This window comes from Apium graveolens, chromosome 11 (assembly GCF_009905375.1).
Source record: "Apium graveolens cultivar Ventura chromosome 11, ASM990537v1, whole genome shotgun sequence".
In the NCBI taxonomy this organism is placed as follows: domain Eukaryota; kingdom Viridiplantae; phylum Streptophyta; class Magnoliopsida; order Apiales; family Apiaceae; genus Apium; species Apium graveolens.
In genome coordinates this window covers 99,980,637-99,992,743 of record NC_133657.1, presented here as the reverse complement: position 1 = coordinate 99,992,743, position 12,107 = coordinate 99,980,637, and positions in this window count along the sequence as shown.

Genomic DNA, 12,107 nt, shown 5'->3' with positions numbered 1-12,107 from the left:
TCCGGTCCTGCATTAGGACACTCTATCGGATCCACAATCCGATCTCCAATTAGTAATAAAATATCATCGCGATGTTGCTCCTCAACCTCAGGGTTCGGAGTCCCGCTACCATATACGATAACGAACTACGCTCCTATCACGATATTTATAAGGGTTCCCATAAGGGTTTTAACTGTCAGTACTACGTTAGGTAGCCCGACTATGAACTTGGCAAGAGTTCTTATTATCTTAGTGAACTTATTATCTTAACGTCACATCATCTCTGAGGTTTATAATGCTTAGCTCTGATACCATTTCTGTAACACCCCCAGATCCGGGGTCGGGGATCCGGGTCGTCACGGTCTTTCTTTCCACAATATCACTTCACTTAATTAATAATAAATAACCTTATGCTGTGACCCCACACTAACACACACCACAACCCGTTATAGTCTCAGAGATGAAATTTAAATAAGTACAAGTCTTTGAATCCACAATTTAAAAGTTATTACAACCCAAAATGATTACTTGATAAATTTACAGTTAATTGCCATTATCTGCCACAAGTTATAATTATACATAATTGATTCTCAAAAGTAGATGGTCTGATCTACAATAGATCTACCTCTGCAGCTATAGCAGCTACAACATCAACGGGAAGACGTGGGACGCTTCCCACGCGCTTGCGCTGGGTCTGCTGGAGTCTGGCCATCTTTCCTAACTGTTGTTGTATGATGAAGAAATAAAGCAAGGGTGAGCAGCAAGCCCACCAAAATAATATGTATAATGATTTACAATATATGAGCCTACTCATAATACTCATGAAAGTCTTGGTCAAAAGAAATGAACCAAGTTTGATATCTTAATGCGATGAAGTCGCAAAATATTCAGTATATATACATATATACTTTTCAAAATATTGGAAGTCCTCTTCCATGCATAATATACACAAAGTCCCAGTGTATAACTGTATAAAAAAATATCGTTGCAAGGTGATCTCATATATCTAACCTTGTCTCAACGTTTTTATGAAAATCTTTGTCATTCATAAGACAATTATTAATTAGATATAAGTTTAAAAGATGAGGTTACCAAATACCCCAATATACTTATATCTTTCCCAATACTACTTGAACTACCACCGTTCAAGTTATAATCAGTTTCAAAAGTTCATCACATAGATGAGACTACAAGACAAGATTTGAATAGATTCAATCTTTGAAATATTATTGAATGAAATAAAGTTACGAGATACTTTATTTAGTCCCGATATATATATATCCACATATATATATCTCTTAAACATTTCCTGGAACCTCTGTTATGTAAAGTATGAACAGAGTTTGAAACATCCAATGAATTTTGGAAAGGAAAAGAATTTTGGCATAAACCAGATATCTTGCTGATCAGGCAAAGATACCAATAAGTAACCTTTTCTACTGTAGATGGATGAATTCCTCACCGGTCATCACCCTGGCCGCATTAGGACCTCGCGCTAGACCGTTACCCGGCCCCTCACGCGTTGATGGACTGCCACCCAGCCACTTACACTTTCATAGACCGTACCCCGGCCTGTCGTTTATGCCGACTCAATTAGATGGGCTTACTTCCCGAACGTTGGGCAAGTAATCAATTCATTTACCAAAACTGCAACCTCGTTGCGAATATAAAATACACCACAGAGCCGAATTCCCCAGGTTTTGAGCGAGTATTTAAATCCCCTTAAAAAGGAAGATCTTAAATATAAAAATGAGTTTTGGGATCCGCTCTGACTTTAAAAATCATTTTGAAGACTCGAAAACACTTTAAAGAGTGTTTGGAGTAAAGCTGATTTAATGAAGTAAATCAGTCCCCAGAATATTTAGAAAATGACTGAATATTATTATTTAAATAATATTCCCATAAAGAATAATCTTTATAAAAATAATTGAAGTAGAAGTATTAAAACTTATACTTGAAACGAGTATTAAATAACCAAAGATATACTTATATGAAAGTATTATCTTTATTTGAATAATTGAAAATAAGTTTGATTATTAACACCTTATTCTTTAATAAAATAAAGAATATATTTCAGCAAATAATCGGAGTCATAGATCCTCAAATGAATATTCAAATAATATTCATTAAATAATATAAACTGAGTCATAAGCCTTCGAATGAATATTCAAATAATATTCAATAAATAATATAAAAGAGTCATAAGCCCTCGAATGAATATTCAAATAATATTCAATAAATAATATAAAAGAGTCATAAGCCCTCGAATGAATATTCAAATAATATTCAATAAATAATATAAAAGAGTCATAAGCCCTCGAATGAATATTCAAAATAATATTCAATAATAAAATAAAGCTAAAGTTATCGAATAAACCTTATTCGATTAATAGTTTGGAAAACTATAACCATATATATATATATAAATATATATATATATATATATATCCATATCCATATATACAAGATTACTCGGGATCCTCGACTCCCGGTTTTTAGAAAATATTTTCACCTTTGGGTCCCTATACTAAGGGTATATGCAAGTTACCGCTATTCTCTAGCATAGGTATTATCAACTGAACCAACAGATATATTTGGCAAGAATACGAAACAGGCATGCATATATATACCATATCAGCATGCTTCAATATATCGCAACATTTGCTAATTAACCAACATGCATCTATCGCAAGATAATGCATATACATATATACATCACAACAACAGTATAACGGATAGAAAACTTGCCTGAGCGACTGGGGGTTACGAATGGCTCGGGACGAGTCTGGTAACCTATAAGCAACAAGTAAGTTGGAATTAAACCAAAGTCACTTGTAAATCTATACTTTAACTAACTTAGACTCTAACGCTTGTTTTGCGCTCACTGATTCGCTTAAGTCACTCGGGTACCCTCGGCTCCACCATTTTTAATAATTTAACCTTTACGAGTTTTAAAGCGATTCCTTCGCGAGTGTCTTACCAACTGCCTAACACACTTACCATAAATGTTTCATACATTAATTAACCCTTTTTGGTCTTTAACCTATGTTTCAAAGTAAGGTGAGGGGAAAAGTTTCGTTCGCAAAACGCCGTTACTTGAAACGGTCGTTTCTCCTAAACCGTGCGTCGGAATCGAACGAACTACATATCAAAACGAAGCTCGTAACATGAGCTATCTAAACATGGCAGTGGTCATAATCTAGCAGGGGGTTCTCGGGTCCTAATGTTATGCACAAAAACAGTCTACAGGAAATCGGACGTTACGGCGGCTATATTTACGCGATTTCCCAAATTTAAACCAATTCAATCAACCACAATTTCAACTCCAATTCACAACCCAATCAAACCTCCAATTAAACTACACCACAACAGCCCCAAATCAACTCAATATTACCAATTTATTCATCTACACCAAGTCAAAAAAATGTGACCAAGAACTTCAAATCTAACAAGCATCACTCCTAACTCCAAAATCAACAAAACCACTTACTAAACAAAGCTCTATCATGAGTACACACTCATTACACTAACCCATCATCTAAAATTATGAAATCCAAACCAACAAAACTTAATACTAAGGGTTTGAGAAGTTATACCTTCCTTGAAGAGTGGAGAATCAAGAGAATGGCTTGGAATCACCCTTAAAGTCCTTATCCAAGCTTAATCTAAACAAAACTTCAAGAACACAAATTTTAGTTCTTGAAAACACTATTCACCATCTTCTTTCATGATTTATAGAAAAAGATTGGCTTGGAATTAGAAGCTTAAACTTATAGGAAGTATGTAACTATCCATGGGGAAGCTTAGATAATTACCTTGCTAAATAGTAAGTGGAGGAGCTTGGACTTTCATTTTTTAAGAAAACCACCCGAGAGCATGAAGAAGAAGAAGAGAGAATTTTGTGTTTTGGCTTGATTTGCTTTTGGTTGGTTGATTTTTGTTGTTTGTTTTAGTGAATTACCTAGTTGCCCTTGGTTTTGTGTGGTTAAAAAGTCACCACATCTCCTTCCTTTCTTGTCATGCCTATGTCACCTTGCACATGTCATAATGCTCCCACTTGTCCACACCTTGTGGTTTGATGATGTCACAATCCCTGGCTTCTTGTACAAGCTTGTCTCTTGGTCACTTATTTGTTTTACGGTTCGCTTATCTTTCGTTCTCGTTTATCGTTTGAGGGATCATACCCGGGATCTTATTACTTAGGTTCCCTTAACCTTTCTCAATATATTATATTCCTTTTATGATCCTCTCCTATAATCCTTTAATTTAAATCCTTTTTATCCTGTTACCTTATACTCAATTCTCTCCGTATCTTGTGAATTTCCGGGAAAAATCAAAGTGTTCGGAATTGGATTCTGACGATCTTTACATACACTTATATACCACATAGAGTACTAATAATATCCCATAAGATCAATAACAGAACCCCTACATAGCGTGGCATGAAAAGTTTTCTCGTTCAGCAAAAACACTATTCATAAGGGTTCCAAAATTTCTCAAAAATTGGGGTTATTACATTTACCAAGCCACTGGATGAATCAACCTTCTCAAGGTTGGTAAGTGAATTAGGTATGCTAAATTTTTCTTGAATCATTTCAGATTTTTTTGCAAGTTGTTATGTAGTCAGAAATTTAATTGCTTTTGGATGAAATTTTGGCTAAGTCAAAATTTACATCCCGACGGATGATCATTATCCATCGAGTTTGATCATCCGTCGGAATACAATTTGTCAATAAAATCAGTTATTTTTCTGGAATATTTTATAACTCAACGGATAACTGATTTATCCTCATCCGTCGAATTGTCTCAATCCTAGCCGTTAATTCCCTGAACATTATCCATCAAGTGTACTTACAGCTTGTAAGCATGACATGACGGATAAGTGACGGAATTTTTACAGTTTATTTATTTTTAAATGGATATTTTGGGCAATTTCTATTGGCTACTGTATTTTACTTTATTATTTTTGACAGTTATTTTCTGAGATAGTATAAAAGCAAATTCACTTTTATTCATTTCTTTTATCATTCGCAAGATTCAATTGCTCTAATTTCTTTCTTCTCAAAAGCAAACTCTCTCTGCAAATTCCAAATCTCTAACAATGGCACCTGTAGTGAAAATCATGTCTCAAACTGGTTATATCTATGAGAAAAACAACTTCTCAGCTTTGGTGAACAAGGAGATTCAACAGTCTGGCGACTATCACAAAATAATGGATTTTGTGAAAAACTGCAAACTCAATTATGCCATGCTAGAATCACTCACCATTTACTGTGAGGTTGTTGAAGAGATATGGACAAATGCAGTGTACAACTCGACAGACAAGACCATCACATTCACTTTGAAAGGTAAGCAGTTTTGCATAAATAGTGATATTGTTAAAGCATGCTTCAAGATTCCTGATAATACTGTAACTGCTCCACACACAGACACTGACATTGTTAAATGCTTAATATTTCATGGGTTATGCACTCACTACTTCTAAATTAAGTGAAATTATGAGGTTGGGTCTTAGGAAAGAATGGAGTTATCTGTGTGATGTAGTAACTAAGGTGTTTTCAGGTAAAATTAGTAACTTTAACTCTATAAACATTTCTATGCTTAACATGCTTTACATGCTAGTTACTGATAAGAACTTTAATTTCAGTGATTTGGTTTTGTTTGAGTTAGGCTTTAAGTTAGGATAGATCAATAAGAGAGGTAAAAGTGTCTATTATGCTAGATTCTTTATGATGCTTGCTAACCATCTTATTGAAGATATTGTGATTGAGAACCCAACCAACAAGTTAAATTATTGGGTTCAAGAAAGAAGGATCATTGCAGATTTAAACAGAGCAAACCATCACAAGGAGGTTCCATTATACTACTTTCCAGTAATGGAGGGACCTCAGGTAAGTGAGGTAATTTCTTCTGTCCCCACTCTTGCAACCTCACAAATTTCTTTGCTTTCTAGTGTAGCTATGGCAACTGTGTCAATGACCCAACAGTTGCCTACCCAAGCTACCAAACCAACAAAAGTTCCTAAATCCAAAGCTAAGAAAGCCCCATCTGATTTCTTTCAAAAGAAATCAGTTGTAAAATCCACCAAACCTAAAGAGAGGAGTGTGAAGGTGGGTAAGAAAGGTGAGGGACAGGGTGAAAATCAAAGAATCCTCAAGGATAAGGCTGGTGAGAAGAGTGTACCCAAACCTAGCCACACCACAGTTTCCTAACAAACTGTGGTTGTTAATAAGGATATTAGCTCATTATTGGTTTCATCCTCCCAAAAGGATGTTACCATTGAAACAAGCTCCCAACCAGGAGCACAGGCCAAGAGGGGTAGGGACACTAGCTCACTATAAACTTATGCTAGAAACAAAAGATTAAAAACCCTTGGGGATGCACAGGGATCATACACTGTGCAAACTGTTGCAAAAGACCCAGTCACTGCACCTTCTCAATGTCAAGTTGATGTGGCTCCAATAAATATGGAGTCACAGCCAAAATCTCTCATAATTGAAGCATCTGATACACCAAATTCTCCCACACACTCATTGGATGTTGACATGATAAATACATCACTTCCAAATTCTCCATCTTTAACTCTATCGGAGAAGCCAAAAATCCATGCAAGTGAGCATCATCTTCTAGATGATATGTTGGCTCACTTGCCATTTCTTTCTGAGACTGTTGAGATATCTGTGCCAAAATTTTCATCAATCTGCACAGAGCCTACAATAGTCTCCACTCCAAACTCAATTATTTATTCTATCCCGATGGATATTTATCATCCGTCGAGTAGTGATTGTATCCCGACGGATAAGCTTAACAGCAGTCATCCGTCGGATAGTCAAACTGCTAACCCGATGGATATTCCTCATCCATCGGGTGTCTCTGCACAACTTCAAATTTCATCAATTCTTACAAGTGCAGAGGACTTAGTAGTAGTGCAATCACTCTTAGGATTGAGGGAAGGGAGTGATTTGAGTGAGAGTCTGGGTTGCTTCCAGGAAAAAGGAGAGGAAAAGAGTGATCTAATGCAGTCCATTTCTTCAGGACTGGAAAAAGTGAGTGAGAGGAGTCCCACCTTAGATGGTGAAGGTGAGGGTGGGAAGCCAAGGTGAGACCTTGATGCAAAAAAAGAGAGATAATGAGAGAAATGCAGGTACAGGAGAAATAAGGGTGGATGTCTTTGCAAGTGAGTTAATGAATGTCCAGGATGCAAACAGGGAGGGACTATCTCAGCAAAGTCAAGCTGTTATAGATTCTACCTCCTTGGATGCTGAGACATTTACTCACCCTGTTCCAACATATCAACTTCTAGCTGGACAGGGCAATGACAATGCAGAAAGAATGTTAAACTTGGTGCACACCACACAGTCTATGTAAAAAGCAAAGGATGCAATCACAGCTCTGCCCTCTACAGCTGGTGATATTAACTATGAGACTGGTGGTTCAGAAGAGTTCTTTGGTGAGGATGAAAAAAGTGAAGAAGAGCCATTGGACATAGGGGGAGAAGTAAGCCCTAGTTCCAGATCAGGCATGCCATCATGGGCCTTCTCCAAGAAATGTGATGAACATCAATTCAAGACCACACTCATTCAACTTATCATTCAAACACAGTTTGCCCTTCAATCATCCAAAAATGCTAGCACCAAGAAGCTTCTGCAAGCACATCTAACTTCTCCATAACTACAGCAAATTCGAGGCTTCCAACACAATCAAGATATCACTTCTATTCAAATAGAGATCACTCAAGTGAAGAAGGATATAGCTGATAGATTAGATGTAAAACTTCCAGAAGCTACAATGCTTGATATCAAAAGACAATTAAGGAAGAACACTGATCTTGCCACCAAGGTGGATTCCTTGGAGAAAAGAATGACAGCAATGGAAGCCTCTCTAACAACTATACATCTACATCAGGCACAATAAATAGGCTTGCTTCAAAGGCTAGTGGCAGCATAAATCCCTTCTTCTACTCAACTTACTGATAATAAAAAGGGGGAGAAAGAAACCTCTTCTAAGGGGGGAAAAGCAAGCTCAATTGTCTTATTCAGTCAAGGGGAATCAAGAAGTGAGGGGGAGCAAAAAGTGCTAAGCATACAAGTCAGCAAAGTGATTGTGCCAACAATTGCTTTCACAAAGCCACCAGTATTGGATAACATTGATCTAATCCAAAGAGCAGCTGAAAAGTTTGAGTTGAAATCCAATCCCATATTACAGCTTTAGAGAAGGAAATAAAAGAAAAACGGAGAACGATAGATGCAGATATCCAACAAAAGTTTGGGCCAATTCAGAAGCCAGACAGAGTCTTTAGTCATCACTCTAAAGTCATGAAAATTTATGTGAATGACATAAGTATAAACTATCTGGAAAGGGGTCAAACTTCTTGCATCAAATCTCCTAAGAAAGATCTTATTATGAAGGCCAAAAGGAACTACTCTAAGTTTTCAGACAAGAATCCTATGGATATAGTGTTTGAAACACCTAGGCCAGATGAGAAGAAGCTGCTGGGTAGGTCTATTGCATTCTACAAGGATCCAAGTGATTCAGCATTGAAAATGAGAATTGCTAAAATTTACAGAAATGGTAAGGAGATTTGTGTGGTGGTTGGACACCCACTGTTTTTGGAAGTTAAGAAGGAAGAGAAAGAAAGGATCAGGCTAGAAAAGAAGCAAGCTGCTTTGGATGCTAAGAAGCAAAAGCAAAAAAAAGAACAAGCTACTATCTTGGCCAAGCTTCAAGCTGTAAAAACCACAACAGATCTTGAAAGGCATATGTCATAGCCTACTCGTTTATTCGAGTATTTAACTCAACTCAAATAAGAATGTAATAAGTAAATAGTGGATCAATCATCAGAGAGATCTCACAATGTAACATCTGTCAAAGAATAAAGAAACATTGTTCATCTGCAGACTTGAAGATTCACTGGAAGAAGTTCAAGAATTTGATCATGCCTCAGTGATATAAACCAAGATCGTGGATTTAATCAAGTGACAGAGATCTCGTCAAGGTATCATTTATTACAAGGATTCAATCAGAATATCAAAGTCAAGACATGAAGAAACGTCACGGAAGTTAGTCACTCATGAACCAGACAGTACATCGAGTGTCAGCATTAAAGTGGTGGAATTGATTCATAAGTCTCAGTGACTTTCAGAAGATTGTCAGAAGAATGGATGCTGCTCAGCGTTAGTATTAATTCTCTATTAATTAATTAAGTCATATAATTTAATTAAGAAAATAAATTATATCTGCAAAGATTAATTTATTGATTAATTGAATTAAATTGATTAATTAATTTAGAATTAATATTAAGGATTTACAAGATTTTAATTGGTTTAAAATCTGCTTAAATTCAGCAAGACAATTCATTTGAACTAGTATGACAATCGGTATGACAATTGATAGTCATACCGAAAGTCATGCCAATACATTTAATTGTCTTATTAGAATTTCTGTTTAGATTAAAATCTGTTATTAATTCAGCAAGACAATTTATTTGAACTAATATGACAATCGGTATGACAATCAATAGTCATACCGAATGTCTTGCTAGCTCATTTTAATAGTCTTGCTAGTTGTAAATTTTGTCACACCGAAAGTCTTGCTGGCCAAAAGGATTGTCATACCAGATCAATTTACATTCGGCTGTTGGCTAAAAAGAAGCAGAAGTCTGTTACATTCAAAAAAAGACAATAGCAATCAAACAGAACACAAACTCAAGGACAAAAGAAAAAGGAGCAGAAAAATATTTCATCTCATCTGCAACTTCAAGATCAATTTCTAGATTGTAAAGTTAAATCCAATCAACTAGAAATACTTATCTTGTTCTTGTGTATCAATCTAGCGGATTAAAATCCCTAGAACTTAATCTCAAATCGCATTTAGCATTTGATCTTTTAATTACAAAAATAGAAAAAGTTCATGTCGAATTTATTCTAGATTTGTAATAATTGATTTGAGATTAATCCCTTGTAACCGATACCGTAGTTGTAACACCTTTCAAGTTTAATAAAAGTTTTATTTAACTTGAATTTTGTTTCACAATTTTATTCCGCATTTTATTCGATTAAACGGTATTGTTTGCATTCAACCCCCCCTTCTACAAACAAATTGGGACCTAACAATTGGTATCAGAGCCTTCTGATTAACGTACAAATCTAGATCCTAGACTTTTGTGTTTCTTTCACTTCTTGAATTTTTTATTCACTCAAAAAATTCATAATGACTACACAAAAAGTTGGAACCGTTAAAATTCCACTTTTCGATAAAGAAAATTATGTTATGTGGAAGAAGAAGATGCTACTGTTTTTACAGGTTGCTAATCCTAAATATTTGCAAGTGTTGAAGAAGGGTCCAAAAATTCCTATGGTTATGGAACCAGAGGTAATAGAAAATGATGTGGTGATCACCAAAGCGAGAACTTATGTGAAGGATCCTGAGGACTTCTCTCCTGCTGAAATAGAAGAAGCTTCCCTGGATGCTAGCCTTCAATTAATCTTAGTAGATTCCCTTAATCCCCTGATGAATAGACATGTGATGAATTATAAAGATTCCAAACATATCTGGGAAACTATTGAGATTATTAATGAAGGCACAGAGGAAGTTAGGGAGAACAAACTAGAAATCCTAACCTCTGAGTATGAATACTTTAAATCCAATCCAGGAGAAGGAATCACTGAAGTGTTTGAGAGGTACAATGCATTGATCAACAACCTGAACATTAATGGTAAATACTATTCCATCAGGGAGGTCAACAAAAAGTTCCTTTTAACACTGCCAACTCATCTCGAACATAGAATCACTGCCATAAGAGAAGCAAGAGATCTGAGTGAGATTTCTTTGGAAAGGCTCTATGGTGTGTTAAAGACTTATGAGTTGGAGCAGATTCAGCAGAAGGAAGTTTACGGGAAAGGAAGAGTGGTCAGCACGTCTACTGCTCTAGTAGCTGATGAACAACAACAACAACCACAATATCAACAACAATCTCAACAGTCAGAAAGAATGGTACAGTCTTCCAAGGTTGAAGATAATGTGATAGTAGCAGAATTTGATTCTCCTACTACAAATCAATCAGGAGATGATTATTATTCCTTGGAAGAACTGGAGCAATTGGAGGATGAGTCAATGGCCCTGATTGTCAAGAGATTCTCAAATGTCAGATTCAAAAGGAATCCCAAGTTCAAGTACAAGTCCAACTACAACAGATTCCTGAAAGGTGGATCTTCATCCTCTAACACCAACAGTGGTGGGTATAAAACAGGGATGGTTGATCGAAGCACCATTCGATGCTTCAACTGTAATGAGTTGGGACACTTTGCCACAGAATGCAGGAAGCCAAAACAAGCTAGGAAGAACTCTTATGATTCTAATCAGAAGAGTAAATCTGAAAGGGCGTACCTGGCAAAGGGAAGAAGCTGGGATGATACTGACAGTGAAGATGAAGAAGTTGGGAATCTTGCTCTCATGGCTAGTAATGCAAGCACCTCATCGTCAAGAAAAGAGGTAAAATTTACTGATGCTGAATTAGTTTATCATCTAGGAGGTTCCTTAGATTGTGCTCGTCGTGATAATGAATTGTTAAATCAACAAATCAAAGACCTTGAGAAAGAGGTCAATGAATTAAGACTTGTGCACATTAATCAAGATAAACTAAAAGAACAAGTATCTTTTCTAGAGAATAGAGTTGACTGTTATAGACAACTCGAAACTATTCTCAAAGACAAGATCACCGGTCTTGAGGCTAAGGTTAAAGCTTACTTTAATTCTTGTTCGAAGTCCAAAGAGTTTTATAATAAGCAAGCTGTTAATCAAACACATGGAATAGGTTATGATTACAATGCTGCTATTGGAAAATTAGGCATAAACTCCCCTCATCATGTATGTGCTAAAGGCAGGGAAGTACCACATGTGCTTAAGGGTGTTGATGAACCCCTCTATAAAGAATCAATTGCTGAACCATTTGATGAGACCTCTTTTATTATTCAAGAAGAAATCCGTGCTGAAGATAATGCTAATGGGAAAGATGTCTCCAAGTCAAGTGTGTCAAAAGTTCCAGTCAAGGTTGTGAAAGCAACTGAGACTAACTCAGACATACATGAGTTGGATAACACAAATGCCATGTCTACCATGCATAAGTTGCC